The sequence below is a fragment of the Rhipicephalus sanguineus genome, chromosome 2 (genome assembly GCF_013339695.2).
Source record: "Rhipicephalus sanguineus isolate Rsan-2018 chromosome 2, BIME_Rsan_1.4, whole genome shotgun sequence".
In the NCBI taxonomy this organism is placed as follows: domain Eukaryota; kingdom Metazoa; phylum Arthropoda; class Arachnida; order Ixodida; family Ixodidae; genus Rhipicephalus; species Rhipicephalus sanguineus.
In genome coordinates, this window is record NC_051177.1 from 224,260,967 (window position 1) to 224,276,949 (window position 15,983).

Here is a 15,983-nt window from a genome sequence, read left to right on the forward strand (position 1 = left end):
GCAACCGAAGCGAGGGTCAGAGATGCTGCCACGTTGCCGGATATCGTCATGCTCACTTCCGGGCGACAAGCGATTTTTTCTGGCTTTCCAGAAGCCTGCGACGCGACAAGCGACGGCGATGGATGGCCCTCCGCGACAGCAAATCCTGTCGCTCGTCGCCGTCGCTCGAAAATCGCGTGCATGCGGTTGGGCCCAATTATCTCCGCTTCAGCCGCGTTCGCCGCTAGCGCTCGCGAGCTTTTACTAGCGGGTGGAACCAGCGCCTCCCAGAGGCGCTTGTAGAACATAAGATGCGCGGGGTGATGTTATCAGAGAATTCGACGACGCAAACCACCGAGAAGAAAAGGCGAAAGGAAAGAGCGTGAACTCGCAACATTATTCTTGCAAATCCACCACAATATATACACCATGCCACACATGCGCAATAACACCATGCGTCACGTCCAACAATCGGCCACTCTCAATGCACGTGCTAGTTCAGAAACCTGTCAAAAAAAATCAAATTCAGCTGACGCAGTACCACCGACGTATCGCTAATACAGATATATTTTTTTCTTTCGGATGAGGTATGCTTCTAGCATCTCTCGCTCAATCACCTCTATGCTTTTACAATGGTGTGTTAGCGTATGCATTTAACGCTACACTAAACGATGGCCGCAAAAGTTTACAACGTAGGCATGAACGCAATTTAAACACTACACGCAATAAACACTCGACACACTGGAATAAAAAGGTAAAGAGGTTGATTATATTTTAATTACGAAAATCTTGATTAAAAACTTACATCACTCAAAAACACTAACACGAAACGCACACGCACAATCGCCTCAACATCGCACACAACCGCTCTGTTCGCTCGCCCTTCGCACACTGACTTGTCGCCCGCTCTTCTCGCATTTCAGTCTCCGTTTCCCGCGCTTTTCGGACTCCTCCGGCCACAGGTCCGGGCACACACACACGCACGTTGACACAAGACGCACTCGGAACCACTCAGAAACACACGCACGAAATGGTTTCTCGAAGTTGGAGGGACACACACACACACACGCTCGTTGACACAAAACGCACTCGGAAACCACTCAGACGCACACACGCACGAAGGGGTTTCTCGGAGGGAACGGACCAGGCCCCCTCTCTAACGGCCGACGAGCAAACGCATTACCGATGGGGGAAAAAGGTAAGAAGAAAACCACACTAAATGGGTGCCGCGTACAGGTGATATTGGCAAATCTTGCCTTACATCCACACGCGCTGCAGTGCATAGGCAAATGTGCCGAAAGGTTATTTATCAAAAGAACATGCTCCCTCGCTCGATCGTTTACGCATCGGCCGGTGTGGCCGATGTAAACCCTTCCACAGGAGAGCGGAATTTCGTAGACCACTCCCGTCGCACAGGTGACTTAGGGCCTCGCATGCCTCTTACCGCAGGGGGCAGGCACGGGTCCTCTTGATATCTGTGGACACAGGCCCGACAGTTTCCTTGGCGCAGATCACACAGATTTCACAGAGCACAGATCGCACAGAGAGGCCTCAGGAAGAGGGAAGGCAGTGTCGGGGGAGGCTGGCTTTTTGGGGCTAGCTATGTGACGTCATGTAGCGCCCAGCAATGATATCGATCCAGAAGAAAAAGAACCTGGCTTTCACCTGGAGTCGTCCTAGGGGAATGCATTAGGGACAGTATGACTCTTTAGCATTGGGCATTGTTGTACGTCGCGGTGTTTGTCTACCACGTCTGCTGATAACCACATACCACTATTTAGAGTGTGGTTTCATAAAGTACTATTTTATTGATCATAGTATTCTGTTTATTTGTTAGTGCCGAAAATAATCGCTGAAAAGGTTATTCCAGAACACCCAGCTGCATGACACCCTTATTGGCATTATCCATTGAAATATGGAGTGCTCCTAAGCTAATTTTCTCCATGAGATTTGCAATTAATCAAAATATTTCTAGCTCCTTATAAGAGCCCCATAATAATTATTAAGGTGCTCGAATGTAAATTCAACGTGCTTCTCTAGTGTACTCCAGGATGTGAAATTAGCTGCTCCAGAGTGCTCCCAGATGCAAAATTATCTGCTCCAATGTGCTCCCAGATGGAAATTCTTGCTGCTCCAAAGTGCTCCAAAATGAAATTTTTGCTGCTCCAGAAATTGCTTCAAATCAGAAGCCCTCGGTAGCATCACTGAGACATGCAACCATTGTGGGAGAAAAGGGCACTATGCCCGCGTGTGCCCGTCAAAGCCGAAGGATGGTACCTCAAGCTCCCGAGAACGACCAAAAGGCCTTGAAGAGCTATATTTAGGCGAAATGACTGTGAGGGCAAATGCGTCGTGGCGGAATACAGCCACCCTGAACAAGTCGCCTTTCACTTTCAAGGTCGACACCGGCGCGGATGTGACTGCAATCGCACATGACCAGTACGACAGCAACATCATGGGACCCATCAAGGCAACACAACAGCCATTGATGAGCCCAGCTCAGACGGCGATAGCTACTGTTGGATACATCGACGCAACAGTCGCCTGGCGCAACACTGAAATCCAAGGAACAATAATCGTCATCAAAGGACTGAAAGAAGCGCTGCTTGGTCGACCAGCTATAGAACCATTCGGAATTCCGCAACGCCCTCTCAAGTTAGCTGAAACCCGCACGCAAGCGACGGAAGTGCCGGACTTTTTGGCATCTTACTGGAAGCTAACTTCCGGGCTTGGATTCACGAAGACTGAGTACCGCATCAAAGTCAAAAATGACTACCCCAGGCTTGTGCCATTTCCACTACTTCCACTGGTGAAAAAAGAGCTAAAAAGGGTGGAGGACATGAGTCCAGAAGACTGAGTATGCAACCGAACGGTGTTTCCCAATGTACGTAAGAAGAACAATGAGTTGCACATCTGCGTTGACTATGGCCAGCTGAATCAACAAATAATACGTGAACTTGTGCATGTGCCTACAGCGGACGGCTGTCTCGCAAAACTAGCTGGTGCAACCGTTTTCAGCCGCCTAGACGCGCGAACAGGGTACTGGCAGGTTCCCATGGCCAAGGACTCTGCTCACCACCTTCATACACCACCTTCATCAAACCAGTTGGGAGGTTCCAGTTCCTGAGGCTTCCCTTCGGAATCTCCACAGCACCACAGTTTTACCAACGAGAGATGCTTCGCGTACTTGAAGGACTAGACAGTGTGAGTTGTCTGTAACACTACATCATTGTCTCAGGAAAGACAACTGAGGAACATGACCTACAGCTGGTGCTGAGGAAGTTGGAAGATGCAGGTGTCGCCTTCAACATCGACGAGTGCTCATTTCGCCAAACGCAGGTGACATTCCTTGGGCACGTTGTATCCGCAAAAGGCATCAGCGCCGACCCAGGAAAAGTCAGGGCCAGCTCGACCCACCACGTGATGTGTCAAAAGTCAGGTCTCTGTTGGGCTCTGCAAACCATCTAGCGAAGTTTCTCCCAGACCTAGCAGACTTTACGAAGCCTCTCAGGGACACCAATACGCTGAATTTCACTGGCGTCCAGCTGAACAGCAGAATTTTGACAAAAATCAAGCAAGCTTTAAGCAGGACACCGATTCTCACTCACTATGATGCTCAGCTGCTCCATACAGTGGCAGTGGACGCTTCCTCATACGGTCTTGGGGCTGTACTGCGACAGCAGTCACAACTGTGGGGGTGCTATAACCCCCTTTACAGCCGTTTGCGCCTCATGGCGCACGCGCGTCTCGCGGGTAGGCCGCAGGTAGGTTAAATGGCGTCCTAGCGAGTAGTGGCGCTGTGTTCGCGCGGGTTAGGGTTAACGCGGTGGCGCCGGCAGCGCCGCCTACGGGAGTAGCTAGGCCGGCGGACAGAACACAGCAGCGAGTCTCTTTGGGGTTTGGCGGCGTGCGTGGATGGACGCATCCCGCGGTGGGTCCGTGGGGGACGATACCGCGGCTCGTTTCCCGCGGGCCCCTCCTGGTGAATCGAGCGTCAACGACGTCGCCTTCGCGGTGCTTTGTATGTCTTATGTTGTCTTGGGTATGTGTTATGTTTTCCGGGTATTGCATTAGAATTGTATAAGGTTATTTAGGAAGTTACTAGTTGTGTATCAGATTCAGCAGGCGAGCTCGCCGTATGTAAAAAGCAAGTAATAAATATGAACACGTGTTGGTTAAGCCTGACCGCGTGAACTGCCTCCGAGTGTTCCGAGAGCGGCGATATCTCTCAGACCCCACACAACAAAGACTCCTACCTCTGGCATATGCATCACGTTCCCTCACAGAGACTGAACAACGATATGCCCAAATCGAAAAGGAGGCTCGATCGCATGGGCTTGCGAACATTTCCGCAAGTACCTGTTAGGATCAACCTTTCACGTGGATAAGAATGGAAGCTTGAGCGAGTTGGTATGCGTTCATCTTTGTAGAAACAGCGCTCGCTAGACGACGACGAAGTAAAAGAAGGCACAGGACAGGCGCTGTCAGCGCCTGTCCTGTGCCTTCTTTTACTTCGTCGTCGTCTAGTGAGCGCTGTTTCTACAAAGATGAACTTTCACGTGGAGTAGAAGTAGAACCTTTCACGTGGAGGACTGATCACAAGCCCCTAGTACCGGTATACTGACGACCAAACGACTCGATGAGCTAAGTCCTCGCCTCCAGCGTTTCAGGATGCGTCTTTTGGAGTACGACTACACCATGTCCCACACTCCTGGCAACAAGCTACACACAGCTGATCAGGGGCGTAGCCAAGGGGGGTAGGTTCGACCCCCCCCCCCCCCCGAAATTTTTCAGTTTTGTTTGCGTATATATACACGAACACATAGAAACGCACGCTATGGTTGAACCCCCCCCCCCCCACCCCACCCCGAAAAAAATTTCTGGCTACGCCCCTGCAGCTGATCTATCCCAAAAGCCGTCAAGGGAAGCAGTCGACGTAAGTGAGAACTCGGGGCTTCGGAGCACGAATTCGAAGAATTAGCGCTTGAAAAGCTCCCTGTTTCAAACCAACTGCTGGACAGAATCAGGGAAAGCATCCGGTCAGACGAAACACTCTCCAGGGTAGAAACCTTCTGCACTATGTCTTGGCCAACAGTGCATGTGCCGCCTCCTGACCTGAAACGCGATGTCGAGGTGGCGAGCAAAATTTCGCTCGTTAACGGTCTGCTTTTCAAAGGTGACAGAATAATCATCCCACCAGACATCAGGGTAGAAGTTCTGGAAGAACTCCATGCAGGCCACTTGGGCACAACAAGGTGTGAGCAAGGGCAAGAGAAATCGTATGGTGGCCAAGGATAGGGAAGCACATTGAAGACTTCGTGGACAGACGTCCAACCTGCCAGGAGCACAGAAAGCCAGGAACCGAACCACTGCTTCAAACGCCATTGCCAGCACACCCTTGGGACACGTCGGCATCGATCTCTTCATGCTGGAGGGGAAAGAGTATATCCAAGTACTGGACTACTACTCCCGATTTTTCGAGCGGAAGCAGCTGAAGAAAACAACTACAAAATACATCGCCCTAGTCCTGGAACCGATATTTGCACGGTTTGGTGTTCCGAGAACAATACGCACAGACAGTGGCCCGCACTTCACGTCTACAGAGTTCAAGGAACTAGTACATCGCTGGGGAGCCACACACACGACCTCATTCTCTAAGAAAAGCGAGTAATTGGGGAGTATTTTTGCTACACAACAATAATCGTCATCTGGCTTGCTCGCGTTTCCTTTCTTGAAAACCCTGCTCTCGTCACTTTCCTATCAAGAATGCTATGTCACGCTGATAACGCGCGCGCCGTTCGTGACCGGCAAGTGCCGGGACCGCGGTGATAACGCGAGGAAAGTACGCGAGGTGGGTGACGATTACTGTTGTGTAGCGGAAATACTCCCCAAATACTCGATTTTTTCTTAGAGTGGCAAGCCCTTACTATGCGCAGAGCAACGGTACGGCTGAGAGGGCCGTGCAGACAGCAAAGCAGATTCTGAGGAAGTCCTCGAATGTAAACGAAGCCCTGCTTGCCTGCAGGGCCACACCCGGCGTGAGAGGGTTCTCACCAGGATAACTATTAATGGGCCGTCGCTTGAACACCACAGTACCAACCACCCTGAGAATGCTAGCCCCGAAGTGAAAGACAGCGAGTTCAGAAAAAGCAACGAAGCCTATTCGCCGCGAGATCGACCTATCGGCATCGATCTCTGGACCAGGAGGCAGCACCATCGCCGCGTTAGTGTGGAGGGACGGTCGGCGGCGCGTATACAAATGCACACAGCGGCGCTTCGTTGTGAGCTGTTTGAGCCGATTGTCGGCAAATAAAATGCGTTGATTGCAGCTTACTGGTAATATATACGCTCTTCATTGTTGAATCGATGCACGAAGATCATCCAACGTTACTATTACTAGTGAGAGAAGCGCAATCTGCCGATGAAAGGTATGCTCGCCCTGGGTGACAGTCTGCGCTTACGCACTATAGGCTTCCCAAGCAACGCTTAGCGGCGCTGCTGCTCTTGACAGGCAGCGCCATCTCTGGCAGAAAAAGAGAAACTGGGGTGTTAGCACACGGCCACCTGAATCGGGGCGCGCGGCAACACCGCCGCGCGCCCCGATCCAGGTGGCCGTGGTTAGCAGCGCGCGTTTTCCCTTCTCTCCACCGCGTTGCCGCTCGCTTTGCACGTGCAGAGCTCTCGCGGTGCACTTGCGCCGCCTCACAATGTACCGCTTGCAGTGCGGCTTCAAAAGGATTTTCAAGCTTGACTGGCACTTCCGAAAAGCGAACTTGATAAAATGAAAAAGGCTCGTCAATCACGTTAACGGTGAAGAGCAGACGATCGATAACAACGACGCCCAACTCAAAGCGAAATGCATTTCCCAAGTCGCGATTACACCGTGTAGGACGTATACCTCGATGTAAGTCTCATTCTGTCATGTTAAAGATGAATAATGGTCCACATGCACTCCGAAATGAAGCCGTACACGCTATCAATGTTCTGCGGCGTGGACTACGAATCATATGTTTGTTGTTTTGATATGGCATGCTTACAGTAGCAGCCGTGTACTTTCGTGAACAAACGTTTGCGGCGTGCGAAAAAAAGATTATACGGCCATGGCACTGCTTCCTGAGAAGGTTAGAGTCAAGTCCTCCGTGCCGCTGGAGAATCACCCGCCGATTAAGACGCGAGGCAGCTAGCTGAGCTTTAACCACTGTGAAGCAAGATGAACTGCTCGCCTCGTTTTTTCGGCTCTCGCGTCATGCTTGCAGTCTCTTTTTATGATATCGACTTGACAGGCGTAGAAAACATGCTGCGTGAACGCGGCTAGAAAATCGCACAAAGTCAGAAGGTGGTTACTTCAAGGTCGCAATTGCAAAGCATGTATTAAGTGCCAGTTATATTTAGCGGCTTAAATATATATCACCCTAATAAAGTGACAAAAACAAAGCAAACCTGCAGAACGATGTCAAAGCTTGCTGCAAATGCACAGACGTCCGTTCCGGCGTGATAAAGCAGCCTTCCCGACGCGTGAAATGCAGGCGCCGAACTTCTGACGATGTGCCGAGTTCAGTTGAATTCAACCAACCGCGCAATGCTAACGGTATAATGCGAATGTGAACGTTCAACAACGACTGGTAGGTCTCACGAACACGGGGAATCAAAACACAAAGTTGCTTCACCTACAACCGTAACTGGACTTTTAACAATACGAGAAGACAGCGAGTAATCATTAATGCAGTCGCTGCGTGCATGCGCCGCGTTACTTACCGATTCAGGTAGTCGGAACGAACGAAAGCGATGAATTCAGACAGCCAAAATAGAAGGCGAGACAGCGCTGTCAGCTATCCACGCTTGCCGCCTTTATTTCTCGTACGACACGCCCGGGAAACGATACAGTTTAACACGTGAATCGCGTGCCTTGGTGTTGTCTGCACTGTTGTGGCTGGCCGCTAAACCGCAATACTTCGGACCACGCTTGCGCTTCCGCGGGGTCGCTTCTGCCATCGCTGAAATGCGCAGCTTCGCACAGCAAGCCTCTCGGTTCAACGTACCCAGCTGACGGCCCCCCAGTTATCCGCACCGAGAGAAGAACGCGTGCGCACGTGCGCATACCGCTACCGTGAAAGGGGCTGAGTCGGCCGCGCCGAAGGTTCAGAGCTTTCCGACAGAGCCGCAGCGCGGCTGGCGCGGCGCTGTCGTCGCGCCGCAAACTTGAGCTTGGGTTCCCTATACGACGTTTTTTGTTGTTTTCTCTGTACGTGTTTACCTTGCGTTGTGTGTACTACACACTGCTGTAGCACGCCTGAACTACTTAAGTGTTTACTTCTTCATTTGTATACCAGCCCATATTCCTGTGCAATGAGTTCAATAGCACTGTTCGCGCGAATACGCATACGCATGTAAGAGTGTTTAGCACAGAGTGTTCATCGATTGATTACGTGCACGACAGCGATGCAACAAAGGTCCGGTTATTGTATAGAATAAGGGTTTTTAAATGCGAAGCATTTCTTAGCGAACCTCTGCCACTTTGAGCGTTTTATCTACGTATCTATCTATCTATCTAGCCGCCTACGTCTGGGTGATGTCACGATCGCCTCCTTAACTTGGTGTAGACCAAAATTTGCATGGGAGGGTAAGAGGATTTGACGAATATGACTGCCGGGTCATGACATAAATAACGTTAAAATCCAGTCGCGTACGTCGTCAAACCCTTTCCACTAAACACGTGTGCCACATACCCGTTTACCACGGGCCGCGGTGTACGGGTATGCGCCACAGGTGATTGATAGTTTATGTCTACCCAGGAACGGCGAGAACAGACATTGGTAACTTCAATACTAGAGAGTTAAGTAAAACCAACATCGGCAGCGTTGACTCAAAGAATGGAAATAATGAAAATTAGGATCCCAGCAGGAATCGAACCCAAGCATTCTGCATGGCAATCAGGTATTCTACCACTGAGCCACGCCAGGTCTATAAATTGGTTTGGAAAAACAGCCTACACAGGCGTAATATCGGTGCAACGTCAATTGTGGTTGTGGTGCTGGCTATCTAATTTTACAAAAAAGCAATAAACACTACGTGATACTCCTACGATGTGTACTCCTACGATACGGGCGTCATATCAGATTGACGTCTGTAGTTCCAGTGATGGCTCCGATTTTATAGCAGTCTAATAAACATTACGTTTTATTCCTATGATTCCTATGATGCAGCAAGCTATATTGAAGCATTGCTCGACCCCGGAGGAATACATTAACGAAAGTTACATATGCTATCAACATCACCGCATCGTAAAGTGCACTTCGTCCACCAGAACGACGAAGTGTCCTCTTCATTCCTTAGGAGGCTGGGCGATGGCTTCATGCTGACCGAGGATAATGTCAGATTGATTGACAGCCATTTGTAGACTAGGCTACGTAGGCCACATACGCCCAGGTGGTCTACGAATAGGACAAATACCATCCACTGATGTTGGTCTACGTAGCACTATCCAGGCCTACCAGCATCGACGGCCTATGCCTCACCAACGCGAAAGGTGGCTTCAGGTTCCAACATGTCGCCGGCTCTGTCGACATACAATTTGTCGACGAAACGACCGAGGCATCCACGAATTCCAACAGCTCTACTATACCACATACTTCAATACACATGGACCCCTCTTCATCACGATCACGACCGGATCCTATAACAAGTCATGACCAGCTGCTGGTGCTCACTGATCACGGTGATGATGCCCTTGTTCAAGAACTGTCAAGAACTTCTTGCGCACATGCACACGTGTTCGTGAAACGCGCGTGCGTTCTCGGTACACGTATAAGCACTACATATCAGCTTACCGCTTCTGGTGTTGGTAATACCCACGTTGTCATTGGCAGCGTTACCCAACCGTAAACAACTGCTTATATAAAACATATGCAGCTCTTCAACTTATATATGTGTGCGTATAAAATATATACAAATCTTTAGCGTCATTTTGTAACGTGTCGCTCAATAAGAAAAGTTACGCCACAGTCACCTTACCCGCCGCATGCTTCGCATAAAAGCGACTCCCACGGTACGTGGGATCTGCCGAATTTTTTTCTTGAACTAATCATGTCCGCTGCCTTCCATCAATTTATAACAACTTCACACAAACGCTCAAGATAATGTAAAAAAGAAGGATGAGGTTTTGCGTGACATTATACGACAAAAATGTAACACACGCCGTCGGGATTAATTTTAAACACGTGGGTTCTTCAAAGCGTACCTAAATCTAAGCACAGGGGGGTTTCTGCATAAATTTCGCCCAAAGTTAAAATTGCGCGCGGGAACTCCATTTTATCACTGCCGTGTCATTCCATTGTATTTTTTTAGGGGACAGTTTGAGTACCGAAGTGTCAGACTTCACTTGATAGAAACATATCGCTGTATTGGGACCACGACCGTACAATAAAAGGATATCTTAAGCACAACTAAAGCTCATCATGAACTACAGTGCTGCAGTTATACACCTAACGACAACCCGAAAGTGCATGAGCCTCACTTTTGTTTACCACCGAGTCGCTAAAACGCGGCATTCACACACTATTTAATGCTCCTTATGTTTGGGACTATGCCAAGCGCACTTTACGACGTGCTTGAACCAGAAACCGGCACCAACGCTGAAATGATTCTGGCGAACGAAGGGTACGACACCAATACACAGCCCTCTCGAAAGCCGCGCTCACTGATCGTATTACAATGCGCATGCAGCCGAGCAAGCCCATTTGCTTCTGTACACCATGTTAGGTGTACGTATGAGCAGTTAAACTCGCGCTAACATAACAGAACAAACCGCCCTTTGAGAACGTGCAGGACGTACGCGCACATGCAAACACGACGTGGCTAGTAGACGACGCAGGGAGCAATCCACACTAGGCGCGCTTCAGGCAGTAGCCGCCAGGCGGAGACTCTGCTCGATCTCGCGGCCAATAGAGCGCGAGCAAGGCACACAGTCGAGGGCGCTTGCCGCCGGGCGTAGCTGTACGTATATTCACTGGAGCTACATCACATGGCGTGGTGACACAGCCAGCACCGCAACCAAGGGCCTACATCGTACACACCGACAGAGGACTCACAAGACGCACGGCAAGACACCTGCAACCTCTGCAGGGCGTGAGCAGCACAAGGAGTGGACGTGTTAGCAGGAGACCTGAACGCCTGGACCTGTAGGACCCAATCCTCTTAAGAAGGGGGGGGGGGGGTATGTGGGCGCCCCTGAGAGCAGCGTCCCAAGCGGCAAGAAAGCGAAGCGCACGACAAAGACGAAGACTTGGGGAAGAGTCACTGGCCGGAGCCGCTGTATCTGCGTTTACGTCCTACCAAGCATGTATCAATAAACAGTTCCTCAGTTACCCCGGCTACGATTACTACGTTAGTTACTGCCGTAATTGACGTCTTTAGCCATCTTAAGATGTCTGCCGCTACAGAAAAAGTAATTACGGAGGCAACAAGCAAGTCGTTCATTTTAACACGAAAGTGTTTTATGCCGGGGTCCACCAAGACTACAGTGACGTATTTCCGTCACGGAAATGACGTCGAAAAAAAATATACACGATCAGATGGCAAAAAAAAAAGTTCCGTCAACGGGCATCGAACCCACGACCGCTCGGTCCGCAACAGCAGATGCCGGGCACGCTATCTACAGCGCCACGGTCACAGCCTCTAGAGGCTTTACAAACGCGCCTTTTATATCTACAACTCTCCCGGTCGGCGGGGTGGTGTTGCCCTCTGGGAGCGGTAAAGTAAAGTAATTCGTCATTACTGTGGCCTCCGCAATTAGCATCTGCAACGCGTTACACGTCCCTCCCATTCGGCGCGTTTTAAATAGAAGTTCAATTTTGTCAATGCCTTAACATACCGCGATGTGGCGACCTTAGCCAAGCGTCGTAAAAGCGCTGGCCTCGCTCATAGCTCTGCGACGCCGCCTGCCTCCCCAGGCTGTAACACCGCGTTCCCCGCTTACGCGCTCGCCCCTAGAAAAAATGCGGCCGGGCTAATGGGGCGGCTCGACGCGCTAGTCCGGCCGTGGCGTTCAATCACATTTTAACCAAGTTCTGCGTCCAATATGCAACGCTCTTCTGGCTATCACACCTAGTTCTCTGATTATGCTTTCACCGTTAACTACTACACCACAAAGGTTTGTTTAATCATTTAGCAGGGACGTTAGTCGTCGGGATAGAGATATATACTACCAACCATCGAAGTGGGCACATCCACGTTAAACGGTGCTATAGCTGCCAGACATCAATATACATTTTGCAAACTCTCTTATATCAATGTACAGCAAACATTCAGTTACTTCTGTAAGGGCACGCTTTACTTTCGTGTTATTCCGATTCCTATGACGGAGGGATCATCCATGTTTTTTGTTATTTTTGAGGATTTTAAGACGTATTTCATGAAACACCCTGTATATCCAGTTAACGAAACAGCCGCGGGCGCACCAAGGCCGTGGCATGCAAATCATGCCGTACAAGACATGCATGCTATCATCTTAATGTTACGACCTGTCATTTATGCTGGTCAACACTGACATCACACTATACCAATTTAGGTATATATAGTCGGATACAACTTAAGAAGTCAGGAGAGGCCCCTCCCAGACGACCGAAGCGCGGCAGCCGATCGCCTCCGCGACTAAAGAAATAGTCCCGCTCATGCACGCGCCGATGTTTTCCGAAGGCGGAGCCACCGGCCGTCCCGCTCATGACATCAGTCCCGGGTGCGCGCCCATTGGTGCAGGCTTGTGTTCACCCGCCTTTGAAGAGGAAATGCCGCTGACTTCTAAAGTTGTATCCGACTATAGTTAACGCTATAAGGCCACGGGAGCACGAAATCGTAGGAGCTTAGACAGACAGACAGACAGACAGACAGACAGACAGACAGACAGACAGACAGACAGACAGACAGACAGACAGACAGACAGACAGACAGACAGACAGACAGACAGACAGACAGACAGACAGACAGACAGACAGACGGTCGGACGGACGGAGCGACAGACAGACAGACAGACAGACAGACAGACAGACAGACAGACAGACAGACAGACAGACAGACAGACAGACAGACAGACAGACAGACACGCTCAAAGTGCCTACAGCTCGTTAAAAATGCTTCGCATTTAAAAAGTGGCCAACGTCTGGAAACACCTCCCGAGTTTTTCTGTCAAAACTGGTCGAGTACGCCTAGCTGCGAAAAACACTTGTGCAAAAGCTTAGTTCGTTCTGTCAGCCTCTTTCGCTCACAAAACACGGGAGGGCTGCCCGTCCTGTAAGACACGTCGAAGCCACCGCATTTGCTTTTTTTTTTCGAAAGTCTGCCCTTAGGTTCTTGGATGTGGGCGCAAAAAGACGAGGACGAAGGGAAGACGGACACACACACTGGCGCTTGTGTGTGTCCATGTGTGTCCTTCTTCCCTTCGTCCTTGTCTTTTTGCGCCCACATCCAAGAACCATGACAGACCAACAAGCCCGCATCGCTACCCTCGTCTGCCCTTAGGCATAATATTGCTACATGTAGGCTGCCGGAGTGCATATTGTCGACGCGCCCGACGAAGAGGACGAAGATCGCTTGCTGCTCGAGCTCGGAGCCGGACTGGTCAGCGCTACAGCTGCTCTTGAAAATATGTCTTCTAGACAGCCTACCGTGCAAGCGACTCGTCACTCGCGTAACAATATATATTGATTCAAAAATACACATAGAAATTTGCTTCGTGTATGAAGTCCAGTAATGATTGGTAGTGAGGTCCACTAATCGAGCGGTCAAGGTCGGGTAGTCGGCCAGGCTTGAGGCCTGTTGCACGTACGTGACGACGACGGCTTAATTGTAGACCCGTGCAAGTCCACAATAAGCTTTTGCTTTTGTTGACCGCCCGTTTGTGCAGTTCCATCTTCATGCACATGGAGGCGATGCTGCTGAGGCACATGCCACTTTTCTCCACTCAATATACAACACAGGGCGTTTTTCTTTAGAGAATACAGATATTAAATGTGAAACATTTCTTTGCAAGCAGTTTCTATCTGCTTATCTATAGTCACCAACGTCTGGGCGCTCATCACCTTAAGCTGGTTAATACCAAAACCGGCATAGGAGGAGTCGTCTATGACGAACAGGATTAACAGGTCGTGCCATTAATATCGTGACGTATAGCTGTCGCGTACGTCTCCTTCGTTCAGTCACTATAGTGGCGCATACCAGCATGCCACGGCCCGTCGAACGCGGTTAGACGCCAGATGTCATAGAGAGCCTACATCAGCCCAAGAACGGCGAGAATAGTTTAGAGATTTTAATGCGACAGCGTTAAGGAGCCCATGTCGCAGAAAATCGGTGCCGGCGTCGGCAGCATTGTCAGTGACGGAAAAATCAGACGGACTCAAAAAGAAAATTATGCATTCGCCTAAGACGTAGCAAAAGCAACTTCTTCTCAGTCCTTCCCCGCGCCCCACGAAAGCTTTGTGCACCTAACATGGTTTTGCACTGCCCTCCTGATCGGCCCGAGCAAGCGACGGTGTCATGTGAATTCACGTTTGTGACGCCATGGTGACGTCATGATTACGTCACAATTTGGTGATCTGTGACGTCATGATTGCGTCATCACCTGTTTTTTTTTTTTTCGCATCACACGTGTTGACGCCGACGGTCAATTTTCGCGTTTGATGAGGCACCAAAGGCTTTCGCCTCAATAAAAATCGTGGCTCGAGCGAGAATCGAACCCAGGCATTCTGCGTGGCAGTCAAGAGTCCAACGCGCATAAATCGAACTCGCAAAAAATGGGGGAATTGCTTCGATATATCACATAATTCGCTATACAACTTTTAATAAAATTATTGTATTCGCGGTGCGAATTTCAGTGCGCAAGCTGGGTTCACGGCGCTGCCTCATGACAGTGTAAGAAAGACGCCTGCACGGCAATACCAAGTTTTTTTTTTCTTTTGCATTTTTTCTCGGTTTGTGGTTGGGGAATGGGGATGCGGCGCTTCGAGAAATGACGGTGTCGATGTTACTGAGCGCGCTTCTTGGGCTGCTGCACACAGCGGCAACGTAAGCCTTCTTTTCCCCAAGTTGTTCAACTGTGTTGATTACCGCCAGCTTTGCGGAGAATAGCCGGTTCTTCTGTTTTACGGCACCCATGGCGTTAACAAACGAGCGGAGAAGCGAACGGCGGCGCGCGCAACGACGAAGTACAGTGTACTAGAACACAGTAGACGAAGAGTCACGGGGGCGGAAAGCACGTGATGGCAAGCGGTAGTTTCTACTACTCGCGCCGCACAGTAATGGCAGTGTTACAGTGAACTAGAATATAGAACACTGTTACAGTGTCCCCCTAATCACACTGCTCGGTCTCCCAAATGCATGCGAGGGAAAGCCAACTTCTTGGGGCGTATCCCGCTTCCGCATGCTCGATATAGATGGCTTGCATGTGACGTCATGGACGCAGCTTCTGAAAGGAACTGGTGCTCCACGATGGCGACTTTGATGACAAACAAGTTGCGTCTATGTGAAAACGACACGGCAGCAACGTCCCTGTGCGTGAATAATTAAAGAACCTGCGTGTGATGTTTTGATAACATTAATGTGACATCGGAAACGTCGCGTCCCCACATGCTGGTGCTCCAACAGGGCGCTTTCAGTGACGTCAGTGCAAGCCATCTATAGCAAGTGTTCCGGCTGTTTTTCTTCGACGTAGCCGTATATTTTTCTATGCATTGACGTTACAGCATTGCCACGATCGAAAATAGTTCGATATAGCCTGGTTCTACTGTATTCTAAAACAAAGCCACACCAGTGCTTGAAACTGCTCCGTAAAAAGACAGTCATGTCGGGGCAACGTCAATTGTCGTTGCAGTGTTGTATATCTGTAGCAATATAGCAAAGTATCACCTACGTATTCCTATGACTCAGCAGGCTAGAGTCAAGTGTTGCTCGATGCCGAAGGAATACCCCGACAACGGCTACTTAGGCGTATCATCGTACCGTAGCGACAAAACTGA

General features: G+C 49.9%; 1 protein-coding gene across 3 annotated transcripts in view; it reads right to left on the minus strand.

The window, feature by feature from the left end:
• Nucleotides 1-15,983, minus strand: part of LOC119384119 (lysoplasmalogenase-like protein TMEM86A) — a 79,126-nt gene that overhangs the window by 32,403 nt on the left and 30,740 nt on the right. The gene's annotated exons all lie outside the window — the stretch shown is intronic.